An 18,043-nucleotide genomic window follows, 5' to 3' on the forward strand; every position below is an offset into this window, starting at 1 on the left:
ACACAGGAGCAGGTCACACTGGCCAGGCCGTATTGTCTGGAGGAGAGGCAATGCTGCGAGCCAAAGGAACTTGAAGAGGGTCACAAGAAACCTCATATCCAGAAGGAGATGGGGAAGGATGGGCTGCCAAGAACAAGAAAGAAACCTCTTCTTATGCCTAAAGATGCTTTGGGCTCTTGTTTTAGCTTCAGGCTGTGGTCCCCATAGAAGGGGACGGCTTTGCAGCAGCTTCTCCAGGGGGGATGCTGGAGGCAGTGGTTGCCCCGTGGTGGGCATAAAAAAGGTCCACACGGGGCAGTGTCCGGCTGGTCAGCCCTGTCATCAAGGTAAGACCCGTCTCCTGGGTGTGCACTGTCCTGCTGGTCCCGTCCCCTTCCGCCTTCTCGGGGTTGCCTTACAACCTCAGTGAAGCGGGGGAAACAGGCTTCTATTTTTCCTATAGCCTTCCAGGTTCTGCCGTGTCCCCTGAGGCATCACTGGCTACTCCCAGGTACCCCGAATCCTGAGGTCTCCCAGGGCAACCTTTGGCAGGGCCTTCTGCAGTTCCACGTCAAAATGTACTCCAGGGAATGGGAGCCCTGCTTGGATAGGCCTGGGTCTGCCTCAAAAGGCATGTGAGCCCAGCAGCCAGGTGGATGCACGGCTGCAGCATGGTCCCCCAGCTGTAAGGTAGGACGGGAAATTTCATTCCCTTTGGGGTGTTGGAGGATTCATAACCCACATCAAGAATTGGCCAATGGTGGCCTGTGGGCCGAATGCAGCCACTACCTGGTTATGGAAATAGAGTTTTATTGGCACGCAGTCACTTTCATTCATTTATATATTTCTATAATTGCTTCTGTGCTACAATGGCAGAGCTGAGGAGTTATGATAGAGACCCTATGGCCCTCAAAACCTGAAAGATTTATTCTCCGGTCCTTTGCAGAAAACTTTGCTGACCCCTAATCCAGATAGAATGCACAGCCTAGGAGGCGTCCCATAAAAAGCAGCTTCAATAACTGCTGTTACGATAAGCGGGAACCAAGTCACTGCAGTGGTGGGGACCATTCGGTTTCTGGTCCCAACCCGATAAAAACTAAAGAGGTCTTCTTTATTCATTGGTTTATATGGATAATTTCCATATAAGACTTTGAAGAAATCCCATCCATCCACACACCTTTCACTTACCACAGACAAACCGAGCCCTTACTAGGTCCCTGAGCTGAGTTGGGTGGCCACTGGGAAGACATTGTTGAGATGCGGTTTGCGCAGTTCTCCAGGAATGAGAGGGTTAATGGAATTCCATTCAGATGTAGAGGGTGGGGAATATGGTGACAAAGAACCAATGGTGGGTTAGGAAATGGGGACCTCTCCATTCTCCAGAAGCTTCCAGGCGTCTCTCCCTATTCCAAAGGATTTGTCCTGAATTGACCATCATGATGAGCATTCTCTACTCCCCCCCTCTCAGTGATGCCCATCAGCTACTGGGGAGGCTGCGCAGCTCTTGGGGGTCCAGGTGGCCTGCAGAGTGGGCCTGGAGCTTTTAAGAGAAGGTGCTGCAGGAGGCGGTCCTCCCTTGTGGGTTTCAAACCCCAGCAGGGTAGGCACTGTCTCCCTCTCCCAGCCCCAGATCAAAGAGGAATGACTATTTCCTGAGCACCCAAAGGGGCCACACACTGCTCCGTGAGCATCCCTTCTCTTTCTCAGCTTCCTCTTTCTCATCCTCAGGCCTTCTCCCTGGCCCCCAGACCCTTCCAAATGGTTCTCCACTTTTCTCTCCTCCCCCAGCAGCCCCATATCTGCCTCTCTGGGTTGGGAGAGTTTCCCCAGAGGAGGGTCATCTGACAGAACTTTCTGCCATGATGAAAACATCCTACAGCAGCATGGTCCACTGCAGAAGCCCCCCACACTGCCAGAGGCCCCTCACACCGTGGACGCCCCTCACGCTGCGTAAGCCCCTCACACTGCCAGAGGCCCCTCACACTGCGGGGGCCCCTCACACCGCGGACGCCCCTCACGCTGCGGAAGCCCCTCACACTGCGGGGGGCCCCCACACCGTGGAAGCCCCTCACACGGTGGAAGCCCTTTACACCATGGAAGCCCCTCACACCGCAGGGGGCCCTCACACCGCAGGGGGCCCTCACACCGCGGAAGCCCCTCACACCGTGGAAGCCCCTCACACCGCGGAAGCCCCTCACACCGCGGAAGCCCCTCACACCGCGGAAGCCCCTCACACTGCGGAAGCCCCTCACACCGTGGAAGCCCCTCACACCGCAGGGGGCCCTCACACCGTGTAAGCCCCTCACACCCCAGGGGGCCCTCACACCGCGGAAGCCCCTCACACCGTGGAAGCCCCTCACACCGCGGAAGCCCCTCACACTGCGGAAGCCCCTCACACCGCAGGGGGACCTCACACCGCGGAAGCCCCTCACACCGTGGAAGCCCCTCACACCGCAGAAGCCCCTCACACCGTGGAAGCCCCTCACACCGCAGGGGGCCCTCACACTGTGGAAGCCCCTCACACCGTGGAAGCCCCTCACACCGCAGAAGCCCCTCACACCGTGTAAGCCCCTCACACCGCAGGGGGCCCTCACACTGCAGGGGGCCCTCACACCGTGGAAGCCCCTCACACCACGGAAGCCCCTCACACCGCGGAAGCCCCTCACACCGTGGAAGCCCCTCACATCGTGGAAGCCCCTCATACCACAGGGGCCCCTCACACCGTGGAAGCCCCTCACACCTCGGGGGCCCCTCACACCTCGGGGGCCCCTCACACCGCGGGGGGCCCTCACACCGTGGAAGCCCCTCACGCCGTGGAAGCCCCTCACACCGTGGAAGCCCCTCATACCACAGGGCCCCTCACACCTCGGGGGCCCCTCACACCGCGGAAGCCCCTCACACCGCAGGGGCCCCTCACACTGTGGAGGCCCTTCACCACATGTGGCTATCCCTGAATGTGGCCAGTATGACTGCAGAACTGAAATTGTGGCTTTATTTAATTGTAATGGGTGTAAGGCACCACAGGCAGCTCGTGGTGACTGCACTGGGCAGCACAGCTGTGGACAATGCTGGCTACTATTACTTCATCCCGAGACCCCACCTGGAGATGAAGCCTCCTGAGGCAGTCCTCCCAGGGATGCCTCAAAATGCAGGGAAAGGCATCTGGGCGGATTAGCAAGAGCGGATTAACAGGACTCCTATTCTGTCCATCACCACTGTCCCACCACTGGGTGTTCCCTCACAATCTTGCCTCATGCCTACCAAAATATTTCCGTTTCTGAGGGACTTCTCTCCCCAGCATTCGGAACCCCCACCATATCTGGTTCTCTATCTGAGGCAGGACCACCCTCCCCAGACAGGAAGACAACTCCAGATCACCATGGATCCCCAAGTGGGTGAAAAAGAAGCACGTGTTCTCCACCACAGGGCCAACATTCCAGAACCCTGTGGAAAAGAATCCAGAAGTCCGGATGTCTGGGACCAGCCTCAGCTCTGCAAGGCCTGGAGTAAATCGCATCACCTTTCTGAGTCTCGCTGACCTCATTCTTCTCATGGGGACACCAGCACTCATCCTACTGCCTCCCAGATCCACTGCGGGGCTGCTGTGAGAAAGGCTAGGGGAGCCATCTTTATTTGTGTCATTAATATTTGGATTATTTTCCCACCTAAGCAAGGAAGCCTTCTCTGTCAGTGTCTGATGGATGCAAGTATTTCAATATGCTTCCAATTAAAGCCCAAACTTTTATAATCATTGAGATTACAGAGTTTAAGGGAAAATAATTATATGTGTGAGTGTGTGTCTGTGTGTGTGGTGGTGGTGGTGGGGGGAAGGTGGGTGTGTATCTTGGAAAGTTTCCTTTTCCCAGAACTATCTGCTGGACCCCCCGGGTAAGAGGGGTAATCCAAAGTTCTGGCAACAGCATCCCCTGACTTCAAATCTTCCCCAGGGAGGAAGTGTCTTCACTGATGCCCCACCATGGAGAGGGGCCGTGGGCAGGAAGGGTGGAAGCGCAGAGGGGAGGACAGGATGAGGAGGGCATTTGTAGAGAGATTTGAAGTTGAATCAGAACACACAAAAACCCTCAATCAGAACACACAAAAACCCTCAACCCATTCAAAGCTACCGGTGAGTTTCACTAGATCATTTAAAGTGGGGGGAAAAAAGCAATGGTACAGGAAGGAACTCAAAACAGATAAAGGTGGCTCCCGATGGTCCCCACCTCCTGACACTCAAACTCTTGTTTAGTCCCTTGACACATCACGGTTAGTCTGTGACCAACGGAATACGGCAGAAGGGATGGTATGCTGCTTTGAGACCAGGTCACAAAAGACCCAACAGCTTCTCTCTCTCTCTTTCCTTCTCTCTCCGTCTCTCACTCTCCCCCTTCCTCCTCCACAGGCCACTCACTCTGTCATGAGCACCCTACAGAGAGGCCCACATTGCAAGGAAATGAAGCCTCCAGCCAACAGCCAGTGAGGAACCAAGGCCTGCCAGCAACCACATCCGTGAGCTGGGAAGTGGCTCTTCCAGTCCCGTCTGAGTCAAGTCTCAGATGACTGCAGCCCTGGCCAACAGCCTGACCACAACCTCACGAGAGACCCTGACTCAGAACTCCCCAGCTATATTGCTTCTAGATGCTTGACCATCATAAACTCTGTGAGATCATAAGTGCTTATTTTAAGCTGCTAAATTTGGGGAGTAATTTGTTACACAGCAAGAGATAACTAATACAGCTTTGGCTACTTGGAAGTGTGGTGCTGCCACAGTGAAACTCTGCAATGTGAGAGTGGCTTTGGTACTGGGCAGCAGGCAGGAGCCAGAAGGATTCTGGGGTGATTCTTAGTGAAAACCTCAAATGCCATGAAGAGACCACTGGTAGAAATATAGACTTCGAGGAGACTGGTGATGGGGGCTTTAAGGGAGGTGAAAAATATATTATTGGGAATTGGAGGAAGGAGGATTTTTATTATGTAGCCCCAAAATGTTTAGCAACATTGTCTTCTACAGATATGTGGAAAGTAGAAAATGTACTTAATGACTTGCATTATCTAAGGAAGAAGTTTTTAGCTAGGGTCCTGCAGGGGCTGACTGGTTTCTTCTTGCTAGGTAAAAAGTGAGAAGACAGAGACAAGTTAAAGGAACGGCTGTTACAATAAAAAAAAAAAAAAATCCAGGACTTGCTAGTTTTGAAGAGTCCCAGACTGTCCAGATGGCAAATGATGCTAAAATTAGGAAATGACTTCTGCGTAAAGATCAAATCCAGGCACTCTCAGGAAAGCATAGTCCAAAGATGAGGTGGAGGGTGTGGCTATGAAGTCTTTGTCAAGATCTTAGAAAGTTCAGAGGTGTTGCCTCAGAGTACTATTCAGTCAGACCAAAAGCTCCGTAAAGATTTTAAGAGGTGTTAAAGATCTTCTCAGTCAAACAACAGAGCTTCTGAGAAGCTTAAGGGCATTGTCCCTCAGCAGAAGCCCAGTGGAGAGAAGGGATGGTCTTGAAGAGATGTGTGGGTGGGCTTTTATTTGGTGGAATAGACTCAATGGGATCACAGAAGACCTGTAAAGTTTTTGAAAGGATTATTTCAGTGGAAACACCAACAACTTGGGCTGGAAGGGAGAGAGACGTACAAAATATAAAGAAGCTCTCAGACCTCCCAAATTCTACCAGCAGGAAGTTATCTGAGCAACAAATCAGCTGCAAAGACAAGCTACCTTTCATAGAAAAGGAAGGATGACTCAGAGGCAGAACCAAGAGCCCAGAGTATTCACTGGGTCCATGACTTGCTGCAACCTCATGAAAGACCCTTAACGCAGAGGGTGGAGACAGCCTTGTAGAATAATTCCTGGGCAGGAACAGAACTGAGTTCTAATCAAGAAACTTCCAATATCTGCCTGGCTGGATTTCAGAACTGCTGTGGACCAACAATGTCTATGTGCTTCTTGTTTCCCCACTTCTTAAATAAGTATATCTAAGGCTATTACCCTATGGCTGTCCTACAGTTGTTGGCTACGTGTGTGTGTGTGTGTGTGTGTGCGCAGCTAACTTGCCTCCTTAAATCTCAGGCCTACAGATCAACAGTAAACTGTACTTGAGGTGCTGTACTGAAGGAGATACTCCCAAAGCGCCTCATCTGCATCTGAACATGATCTAGATGATGAGACTTTGGACTTGGAACTGATGCTATAATCAAATGAGACATTGGGAGGGGTGAGAGTATTTTGCATGTGAGTCACTGGTAATGAGGGGGTGGGTTGTGGTAGTCAGCCTCTAAGATTGTCCCCAGTGATCCCTACTTTATGGAATTTACATCCCTGTAAAGTCCCCTCCCACACTGTACTAAGGTTAGTCTGTGTGACCAACAGAATATTGGCATGTCACTTCCAAGATTAGGTTACAGAGCATACTGCAGCTTCAATCTTGGTGTCTGTCTGTCTGCTTGTCTTCCTGTCTGTCTCTCTTGGATCACACTTTGGGACAAGTCAGCTGCTATGTCATGAACAGTCCTATGAAGAGGTCCACCTTGTGACCAACAGCTAATAGGAAACTGAGAACTGCCAACTACCTTGTGAAGGAGGGTACACTCTCACGGGTGACTTTGAGCTAGAACAGAACCACCCTGTTACACTGCTCTGGGATTCCTGACCCCTGGAAACTGGGTGACATAATAAATATTTGTTGTTTTAAGCTCTACGTTTTGGGGAAATTTGTTACACAGCAAAAGATAACCAATACAAATGTTCAAGCCAAGCTCCATTTCCAGCAAATTATCATTGGAAATGATGATTGGCAGAGTCCCTAAAGCAATCACACACACACGTACATATCCACAACTATAAACATAAACTGAACATGTGTCATTCAAACACAAATACAGGCAGTAAGTCCTCAGGTTTGTGTTGCCCTTGGCGTTTTACCTCCTTCCTGAGCATCACCTCATTTGAACTGCAGAACACTCTTACAAGGTGGATGTCGTATTTTATAGTTGAGCAACACGCCTCAAAGAGGTGAAGGTATGTCTTGAGGCTACATATCTAGTAACAAGATTCGAACCATGTCTAGGCAACTCAGCACACTCAAAGGACCACCTACACATTAGGCTAGAATGAGGGCCCTGGTGTGGCTCCTGTGATATGACCTCCAGGCAACAAAGTCAGAGGCAAAATGTGGGTTTGCCTCAAATGGGATGGTTTTAGGCTCTTCGGAACAAAAAAAATCTGCCTTGAAATAACATAACATATACCCACCCTCACCTACCTCCCACTCATGGGAGCTTCTCAGTGTGCCAGAAACTAGATCATTCTCTTAACTCTGGGTAATCACTGAAGGCTCAAAGTAAAAATGCAAAGTAGCCTGCCCTGGGTTACCCATTAAGGTCAGATCAACCACTGACACCCCAGTTCACAAAATGGGATGCAGGAGCAGTAATCTGGGGTCAAAAGGGGCTGCATGAGAGTAGAGGGAGGTGGGAGGTCCTCCTCATTCTCATCCTAAGAGGGTGAGTGGGAAGGCAGAAGGTGGCTGTCCTTGACTGCTTGTAGAGTAAGGAAGCACAGTCAAAATACACCGGGGCTTTCTCCTGAAAAGGGCGCCGAGGTTCCCCTGCCATCCTAGGAAGGGCAGTGGGACAGGAATTGGGATGGTGGAGCCTTGGGAGAAACTGGCCTTTGTGTGCTCTGCCTAAAGAGGCCCTGATGATCACCGTTCCTACCCTACCCCTGACTGAGCGCTGCCCACCCTCCTGAATATCAGGGCACAGTCAGAATCCTGCCCTGTAAGCGTCTGACTGAGCGCTGCCCACCCTCCTGAATATCAGGGCACAGTCAGAATCCTGCCCTGTAAGCGTCTCACCCCAGCCTCCGCCCAGCCTCTTTGCACCATGGCTGCAGCTCACAGCTCAAAGGCCCAGTCTTCCCGCCCAGGGTGACCAGGCCAAGCCATCTGCTCCCTGACATGCAGAGCCAATCTGGAACACGTGTTTGCTGCGGCCACACAGGCCACCCGATCAAGCATGCACGCCACCCCAGATCGTATTTTCTCTTTCTAAAAACATTTCTCATCTTTGTTTCAAGTTCACACATGTCTTTTCTTGAGTTCAACGTCAGTCCTGACAAGCAACAAGCCTGAAATTAGATCTTTTGTCCACCAAATCCTCCCCTTGAAGCTGAAAGACAGAGTTCAAAATGAACTCAAGGGCAGTCATAATCCCGCGGGCGGGTGTCAATGCAGATAATATGGGGTCCAAGTCTAGGCAACTCAGCACACGCAAAGGACCACCTACACATTAGGCTGGAATGAGGGCCCTGGTGTGGCTTCTGTTTGGGCTCCTCTATCCACCTGGAGAGGTGACTCAGGATCCCAGGACTTGCCCTCCAGACATGAATGAATGTGTGTGCTGGATGCTCTCAGGCCCTCTGCCCTTCCCTAAGTCCCTCAGTGGCCGCACCTGCTTCAGGTGAGCCCAGGAGCTCACATACAGCAGGGAAAGCTCTCAGTCTGTGCCAGGCTGGACCCCACCCAGCAGCTGTAGGGAAGGTCAGAGAAGAGGATCAAGGGAGGATGAATGAGACCTTGAATAGTAAGGGATGGAAGAATGGGGCGGAGTCGGGGCAGAACCTGCAGAATCAGAGGAGGCCAGCAGGAGCAAGAGGCAAGGGAGAGGGACTGAGGTCCAGGGGCTGGTCAGTGTTGGGGGCAGGACAGAGACAGGCCTGTTCAAGGAACAGTGAGAAGAGTGGGGTCTGGAGCGCACAGCGAGTGAAGACAGCGGGTGGTGGGGGAGGTGGGGACAGAGCTGAGGGCAGGTGGAGCAGGCCGTGTCTACAGGGAACAGGGGGTCAGGGAGCGTGAACTGGTTGAGGGTTCCAAAGGCCTATTTGGAAGGTTAGAAGCTGTTTGACAATGCCATCCCACAAGTTGTTGGTGAGTCTGTGTCCACCTACAAGGGGGACCTAAATCCTGGTGCCCAGGCTGTTCGTCTGTCCAGGCCTACTTGGAAAGGATGGGCAACTTCATGCAGCCCACAATTTGAAGGGCATTGAAATCTCTGCAGGTGCTTAGAGACATGGAGAAGGTGGCATACGCTGCTGCTGCAGAGATGACGACACCAGGCACCCAGGGGACACCTTCATCTTAATTTCTCCCGTGGGTGCTAAGTACAGGCATCACCTCTGGGAACCTGAGGGCCTATCTTCTTGAGCTATTTTATTTCTGTTTGCTGGTGTCTTGCCTAATTGAGTCCCTGCATCACTTCTGGAAACCAAGGCCTCCCAAAATATTGCAAACTGTAATAGAGGCCACCTTGGCTTCCCCAAAACACACGCATTGGAATAAATGGCTAAAATTAAATTACTGGGAAGACTCAGAAATAACTCTTGGAGTTCAGGGTAAATGCTGACCCAGGAAGAAGGTTCCTTGGTATTTTTAAAACCTATGTCCCCATCTCTCCTGGGGAGCCTTGAGGAGTGGAAGGCACCCTCATGCTCTGGGTTTGTCCTCTTGGGAGTGGGGGTAGCCAACAGCTGGAGGAAGCTCTCCCCTGGCCGGGCTGCCTCCCCACCCGCCGAGCTGCCCACCACTCCGGAACTCACGGAACCTTCCCTCTGGGTGCTCATCGAGTGGGGTCCCCACAATGTGGGAAATACTGGTTGGTTTTGTGGGCTTCCTAAATGTGTCTATTCATGAATCATCCAGACAAGGAAAGTAATCCACGGGCAGGACTGACCTAGTGCAGGCGGGGAGAAGGCGGGAGGTTGGGAGGCCCTGTCTGAGGGTCTCATCTGAAATCTCATCAAGCATTCATTCATTCATCATTCATCCCTTTGAATTAGGCAGCAGCCCGCACCTAGTCCATTTGACAATGACAGTCGCCTCACCCCACAGAGGACCATGCTGTCTTCAGCTTCCCGTGCATGTGAGTTGATCAGGTGGTTAACAGGGGGAGTATGTAGGAGGCAGCTAGGGAGGGGCCTAGCAGAGGGAAGCTGAGTCTGTAGACGGGGAAGGACGGGGTCCCAGAGCAGCGAGTTGTTAGCAGCACAGACCTAGAAGCCAGGCTGCTTGTGTGGCTTCACTTTTCTGGACAAGTGACTTTCCTCATCTGTAAACTGGAAATAAAAATAGCGCCTCCTTCCTAAGGTCATTGGGAAGACTATATGAGCTAATGAAGGGTGCCCTGAACACAGTGAGTGCTCTGGAAGTGCTTGTGAATTGCTGAGTGACATCCAGGCTTGGCAGAGGGTGGGCCAGGCTTGCCTGGGAGTCTAGCAAAAAAGACCCTCAGACCCAGTGGGATGCACAGCCTGCTACACCAATGAATACAGCCAAGTGCTTACACCTATGAGCGCTGATGGGTATGGCCGTGTGCTCACACCTGTGAGTTCCGATGGGTACGGGGTGTTACACCTATGAGTGCCGATAGGCACGGCTGGGTACTTACACCTGTGAGTCTTGTGGTCCTGGGCAGCATACGATCTCAAGAGGACAGACAGGCTGTGTGCAGTGGCTCGTGCCCTTAATCCTAGCACTGTGGGAGGCTGAGGTGAGAGGATTGCTTGAGGCCAGGGGTTCAAGACCAGCTTAGGCAACATGGCAAAACCCTGTTTTCTATAAAACAAAAAATAAAAACTTTAGCCAAGTGTGGCGGCATGTGTCTGTGGTCCCAGCTACTTGGGAGGCTGAGGTGGGAGGATCACTTGAGTCCAGCAGGTCAAGGCTGTCGTGAGCTATAATTGTGCCACTGCACTCTAGCCTGGACAAGAGTGAGATCCTGTCTCACGAAAAAAAAAAAAAAGAAAGAAAAAAAAAAGGCACAGGGCCAGGAGTATGAGGCTCAGCCTAGTACAACCAGGTGCCAGATCTGGAGAAGTAAAAACATACACAGGGGCAGCAGGCATGGCTGCCTTTCTAAAACCTTCTGGACAGGGCACATGGGCTGAGCTGAAGATACACGGGACACTGGTTATTTGCACTGAAAGCCCTGGCCAGCCTCCAACATGTCTTTCAGAACTGTCTTTCCCATTCCATGGTTAAGGAATGGAATATCCCTGAGAAGTGTCCCTTTTCATCTTCACCCTTGCACTCTCTCTAATACATTGTAGAGCTGAAATCAGAGCCCCATTTTATGGGTGAGAAACTGTGGGCCCTCAAAGTGTAAGAAAATTGCTCTGGACCACACCACAAGGATGAAAATCCAGATTCCATGACTTTTGGTCCAGTGTTCTTTCCTTCCCGCACAGGAGCGAGTGTCAGGACAGAGAGAGGATGCATGTTCTCTGAGGTTAGACTCAGAGCCAGACACAGGGTCAGGAATTCCCTGGTATCTCCCATCACATGGCATCTAATGGCATCCCTGTAGGCTGCACAACGGTGTCCTTGGGGACATAAGAAGAATGGTTTGTCCAGGGCCCAAGATCCCCTGGCTGGTGAGAGATGAGCTGGTCTTGAAACCCGTGAGCCTCGCCCCGGGCCTGGGCTGCCCACCAGACACACTGTCCCCAGGGCTGGCTGGGCTGGCTTGGTGCCAGAGGCCAGGTTACTTGGGGCTCCAGAGAGGAATGAAGGGTTGGGCGTTAGTGTTTGTGAGTCAATCCTCAAATGCCTAGCATTTCAGAAGAAGAGATTAGACCTCTGAGGAGGAGTAATGAAACCAGCTTGGGTGGCTGGTTCCCAAGGCGTCCATTCTACGTCCCATCCTAGACGCAGACCTTGGAGAAATGGCATTTATCTCTCCAGGGCCAGTTTCTCAGGGAGCAGCCCTCCTGCCCTCCAGGCAACTAGACATGTGCCCCTCATCCTCTTCAGTCACCTTTCTTGTCATTGGGTCTCCCTTCTTTGCTATTTAGGGCTTAAGGGGTCTGAAGGATTCTAATTGCTGGGGAAAAGGGGATTATCGTGATCGAGAAAGAGTAGTACTCTGCTCTCCAACTGTGGGCACAGAACTAGGAGATGCCTGCTGCCTGGTGGGCACAGGGGGTTCCAGGGCTCTGCCAAAATGAGTTGCGGGCCACCTCTTTTCTTACCCATTTGGCCCCCATGTGGATGTGGGTCCCAGTGGGAGAGGGCCCCCAGAGCCTTATAATCCCATGAAGTGTGATGCTGGGAGGAAGTCCTGAGGGTGGGGATCGGGGGAAGGTACATCCCTCATGGGTGAGTTGTGGGCCAGCCTCGACAGGGCCACTCTCTGCAGCTTGTTCTGCCTAGGAGTGTGGCCTGAGGCAGCTGCATTGTGCAAAGGATTATTGGGACCATCATGATTTGTACAAAGCGTGGGGTTTTCTCTGGGATGTATCAGGGGCTCCATTTCAATCAAACATGGACCTGGACATCTGGCTTGAAGAAATGAGCTGCTCTTCTTTTCAAGAGAGAGCCTGCTTGGGGGTGGGCGTGAGGGAGGAGGAGAAGGATCCTAAAAATAATTCTTATCTGACTCATTTTGCTTAGAATCTGACAGGGCTGCCTGCCAGGTGGGGGTTTGCCTGTCCCATTTTCTTATCTATCTTTAGCAGGGACTTAATGAGGGCAATTTCCTTGCTGGGATGGAAAGACAAACCGTGGGCAAAGTGAGCATAGATCTGTCTCGCAGTCCCTGGGCTCCGGATGACAGGATGGCAATGACAGTCACTGCAGGGCTGAGCTGTCTGCGAGGGCCTCAGCGACAGTGGCCTCCCAGGATGGTGCAAATGAAGCAGTGATCGGCTCAGTCAAACCATGCAGGACAATGACCACTGGAAGAAGTGTCCCCCCTGCCCCCATCTCATTCCCTAGCAATGCTACCACCACACACGAACAAGATAAATCACTCAGACCTAAGATCCTGTTGCTTAGAACATACTTCTTTATCTTCAGCATCTCTCTGCTCTGTTTTAAAGAACAAATACAGTTGCTTCTCATTATTTATGGTAGTTGCATTCCATAAAGTTGCTGCAAATACTGAATTAGTGAACACTGAACTATTACTCCTAGGGGAAATGCGGGGTTAGGTTCCTGCAAGCCTCTGGTCACAACATTTTCACCACTGGATCAATACATAACCTTGTTTTGTGTGTGTTTTTGTTTAAAGACACCTTATTTAATACATATTGTTGATTTATTAACATTGAACTCATGGCCAACAGCACTATAACTTATGCCTGAGTGATGCTTATCTAACACACACATTTTCTCTGGAAGGCACATTACAGTCTCCTTGCACTTAAGAACAGTAGACGGCACTTCAGTACTATGTTTAGGAGCCATTTAAAATAGCAAATTCACCAAGGAAAAGCACAAAAATGTGAAAAACATGGCAGTAAACAGAACCACGAGAAGGGTACTTGCTTATAGTATGAGAGCTGAAACAAGGAGGCAGAGTGTTACTTTGGCCTCGACTGGGATCTTGCAGGTCAAGCAACTCAAATTTTTCACTGCTGTGTGTGTGTCAATGAATGACTGCAAAAACACCATGAGTATTGAGTGTGGTGTTAGAAATAAGTTCTACAAGTAGGCGAATGTGCAAATATGAATCAATGAGTAATAAGGATGGACTGCATTTCCAAAAGAGCTAACTTAACAACTCATGTGAATGAGCTGATGGATAGATACAGGACTCCGACTAGGTTAATTTCTCATCAGTTCCTGGTGGGCAAGATCTGTGGGACCTGGTCATTTCTGTAGGATGAGGGACTCTATGACTGGTAGAGTGTTCTGAGGTGCTAAAAGGAGCAGCAAGTTCCAGATAGCAGCTGTGACTTAAAGAGAGGAGTGTTGGGAGGCACTTGGTATCCCCAAAGCTCTTGCCTATAAGCCCACATGTGAAAAGGAATGTGGGGCCTCCTGTAGTCACGGACAAGCATCAAAGCCTAGGATAGAGAAGCCACAGCAGTGTCAAGGAGTGGGGCTTAAAAATATTAAAGACAATTCTAGAAGCATATTTTCATATTGAGAGTGAGAAGGCAGAGGGACACGTGAGGCCACTGATGGGGCAGACAGCATAGAATTAAGAGGTGGCAAAAAGAAAGTAGACCTCTCCAACTACAAGTTTGCCTTCCGCAAGAGAACAGGTACCAGCCCAGAAAAGGCAACTGCAGTTGCTGCATCTGTCAGATGCTGAGGGCCTGGAAGAGATCACGGAGAGCAATGGGTGCTCTGAGTGCTCACCTTCATGCCCGGGGAATCGGGCGATATTGATATTGATTGGAGTAAAAGAAATCTTTACATGAGGTCATAAATGGCCCCTTACCATGTCTGAGGAATCCTGGAGAACAGATATAAGGGTTAATTTCATGCCAACCTGACTGGGCTAGGGGGTGCCCAGTTAGCTGGTAAGACATTAATTATAGGTGTGTCTGTGAGGATGTTTTGAGTCAGCAGACTCAGTAAAGATCGCTCTCCCAGTGTGGATGGGCACCATCCAATCCACCAAGGGCCCAAACAGAACAAAAGGCAGAGGAGGGGTGACTTCACTCCCTCTTCTTGAGTGGTGACATCCATCTTCTCCTGCCCTTGGATTTCCCATGCTGTAACACACGGTATGCTTACGGTCACACTGTGAACCTCATACCACATGCTCCTGCTTCTCGGCCTTTGGACTTGGGTTGATTACACCACTGGCTTTCCCCGTTCTCTAGCTTGCAGCAGATGGCAGACTGTGGGACTTCTTGGTCTCCATAATCTCATGAGCCAATTCCCATGATAAATCTCTGTCTTCCTCTCAATATATCCTATCAGTTCTGTTTCTCTGGAAAACTCTGACTAATGCAACAAAAGTGTTAGAGACTGTAGCTAGGTATATACAGTCTAATTTTCAAAAATTGGAAAAATATAGATATCATTTCTCCAAGAGAGATTCCCAAACAGATGGTTTGGAAGAAAAAAGGTGACCACGAATAGCTAGCACAGGTACACACAGACCAAGTCATGGCCAGACCAAACCTATGTCCTTTTTTGAAACAGTTACTAGCCTGACACATTTAGGGAACCCTGAAAACATCAAGGTTGAAGAGGTAGCTGGGTATGGTGGCTTGTGTCTATAATCACAGCTACTTGGGAGGTTGAGGTGAGAGGATCTCTTGAGGCCAGGAGTTTGAGACCAGTCTGGGCAACGTAGCAAGACTCCATCGCTACCAATCAATCAATCAATAAAAATAAAATTAGCCAGGTGTGGTGGCGGGTGCCTATAGTCCCTAGAGCTACTCAGGAGGCTGAGGCAGGAGGAGTGCTTGAGGCCAGGAGTTCAAGGCTGTAAGGAGCTATTATTGCACTACTGTACTCCAGCCTGGGTGACAGAGCAAGACCCTTTTGCTAGAAAAAAAGAAAAAGTTTGAAGGGGTGTTTCAAGGGGCTTGTTGCATCACTTCATCCTGGGACCTGCCTTATTCTTTAAATTTTTTTTAAATTGAGATATAATTCATACACTACAAAATTCACTCCTTTAAAGTATATAATTGAGTGCTTTTTAGTTTATTCACAAAGTTCCATGCCCATCATCACTAGTTCCAAATGTCCTGCTTGTTTTTATCAGTGACTTAGATGATGTTACAGAGAGCTTGCAAAATCCAATCTGATGACTGACACTTAGGGTCTGGGTTCACATTGGCAGAGGAAGAAAGGGAGGGACAAAATTCTTTTTATTGTTTTGTTTTTTTTTTTGGTTTTTTTTTTTTCCAGACAGAGTTTCATTCTTGTTGCCCAGGCTGGAGTGCAATGGTGTGATCTCAGCTCACCGCAACCTCCGCCTCCCAGGTTCAAGTGATTTCTCCTGCCTCAGCCTCCCGAGTAGCTGGGATTACAGGCATGCGCCACCACACTCGGCTAATTTTGTATTTTTAGTAGAGATGGGGTTTCTTCATGTTGATCAGGCTGGTCTCGAACTCCCGACCTCAGGTGATCTGCCTGCCTCGGCCTCCCAAAGTGCTGGGATTACAGGCACGAGCCACCATGCCTGGCTCCCAAATTCTTAATTGGTTCTACATTTAGAGGACACCAAGCCACAGTCACAGTCAATTGCAGGACAGAGGCAGCAAGCGCTGCTGTAGGCTGCGGCCACCCTGCGACATCCAGCATGTGGTCCACTCGGCATGCCAGGTGGATGACTCGCTCCCCTGCCTCTCGTTCTGCAGAGCCATCTGACACTAACTGGGCTGGCTAAGGTGTTCTTTTCTTCTTCCTTTCAATCTGCTTTGCACATGGAGTAAATTAACCGTTCTGAGACCTCACTTAATGAAACAAATTAATTTGTAGAATGGCTCTCTTGTCTCCCTGGCCGCACAGGCACGGTGCGATGGACCACTAATGCCTTCATTAGCCACCTCCGCTGATGGTTAAGAGGCCGGGCTTTGGAGCCTGCAGGGTCTACTGACATTGCTGACAGTCGGGGGGGATCATCTGGAGCCTGCAGGCTCCGAAGGGCTTTTCCCTTCTATGTAGTTCAGTTGGGGGTGGTGGCCGCTGTAAGCACCACCCACCTGGCTCTGTTTCTAGCCATGTGGGGGCGACTTCTGGGGATGGGGGAATCCCTGGCTCCAGAGCCTGCTTAGCTGCAGAGGAGCATTTAGAGGACACCAAGCCAGAGCCACGGTCAATCGCAGGACAGAGGCAGCAAGTGCCGCTCCTCTCATCCCAACACCCTCGCATCTCCTAAATCCTCCTGGAAGTCTCACTAGTAGTTCAAGCCCCACCTCCTCCATGAAGCATTCTGGAGCATCTCCCAGAATGGCTGCTTTCTCTAAGCCTCCTCCCTGTTAACACATGGATGCCTGACAGTCATGCACAGCATTCTGGTTGCTTCTGGAGTCAAGGCTCCATTGTGCAAGCTACAGCTCAGGCCCTGGAGAACAGGGGCTACACCCTGTACTTCCAGTGTTCTCGGGAGCACAGCATATGGCACAGGGTACAGCGCAACCAATCCCAGTAGGAGAACTGAACAGTGCTTCACTGAGGTGTCTGATGCGATACGCTGCCCAGATCCCCTTCAGGAGTGGGGCACTGCCACCCGGCTGCTAGAAGTGCTGTGCAGACAGCCCTCAGCTGCCAGCCCGTAGGGCAACTGCTCTGGGCAAAGAGCGCAGCCCTACCCAAGGTCACGCTCCCTTCCTCGGGCAGTCCCCGTCTGATGACCAACAGACATGGGGGTATCAAGGCCTGCCCCCTTACCCCATCTTGGGACAGCTCTTAAAGACTCACCCCAACTTCAAAACCTTCCCTACAGGCTCAGAACTCTCTAAGACTGCACTGCAGCCCAACTTCTCTCTGCCGATACCGCTTCTTCTTTTGATCTTCTACCAGTATTGATACCAAGGGCATTCCTTTAAAAGCAGCTGCTGATAATCACTGTCCCAGAGCCTGCTTCCCAGGGAGCTCAGGCTACAACATCCGTTCATTGCCTTAATGTGTCCATCTCTTGAATGCAGCCAGGGTGTGGTGGGGGAGAGAAAATATCCTCCCCAGCGGTGAGGGACCTCACTCAGGGTCAACTCGGGCAGTGCACCAGGTCTCTGGCCCTCTAGGGAGTTTGCTCTTCTGGTCTGTGTGCTCTGGGCAGAAAGCTTTGAGGGGAGGGAGACGAACCTTAGCAGCCCCCGTTCCAAGCAACAGGCCTCCAACTTGTGTGGGGCCAGAGCATCGGAAGGCATGCTGCTCTTTGAGGAACGCATGGAACACTCATTTAGCACATTTGTGTCACAAAATGCATAATTTTGTCTGAAATCAGCAAATGTCTTTTCTTAGCTTCCAAAAACAAACAAGTGGTTACTAGTTGTTCAAATGTCAAGAACATTCTTAAGGAGGAAACCTTTGAACTGTCCATGAGCTTAATTTTTTTTTTTTTTTGCAAAATGGAAAAAAGACATGCACAACTCGCTAGACGCAGTCCATGGCATCAGAAGCAGAGTCCGCAGGTGGCCACTCTGAAGGGGCCCCTCTCCCTGCCAGCCCAGGCTCTGCCCCCTCTGACAGTGTGGGTAGGTCTTTAAAAGTGGATCCAGGGGAAGGAACAACTGATCCTGGCGGCCTGCCCCTGGAGGGAATGCAGGGCAAAGCTTTCTGGGTTTGCTGCCATGATCACAGGACAAAAGTTCCCCACTCACTGCA

General features: G+C 50.8%; 1 protein-coding gene across 23 annotated transcripts in view; it reads right to left on the reverse strand.

Moving 5' to 3' along the window:
- CTIF (cap binding complex dependent translation initiation factor) overlaps positions 1-18,043 on the reverse strand; it is a 336,570-nt gene that overhangs the window by 130,776 nt on the left and 187,751 nt on the right. The window lies entirely within an intron of this gene.

This window comes from Macaca mulatta, chromosome 18 (assembly GCF_049350105.2).
Source record: "Macaca mulatta isolate MMU2019108-1 chromosome 18, T2T-MMU8v2.0, whole genome shotgun sequence".
Taxonomy (NCBI): domain Eukaryota; kingdom Metazoa; phylum Chordata; class Mammalia; order Primates; family Cercopithecidae; genus Macaca; species Macaca mulatta.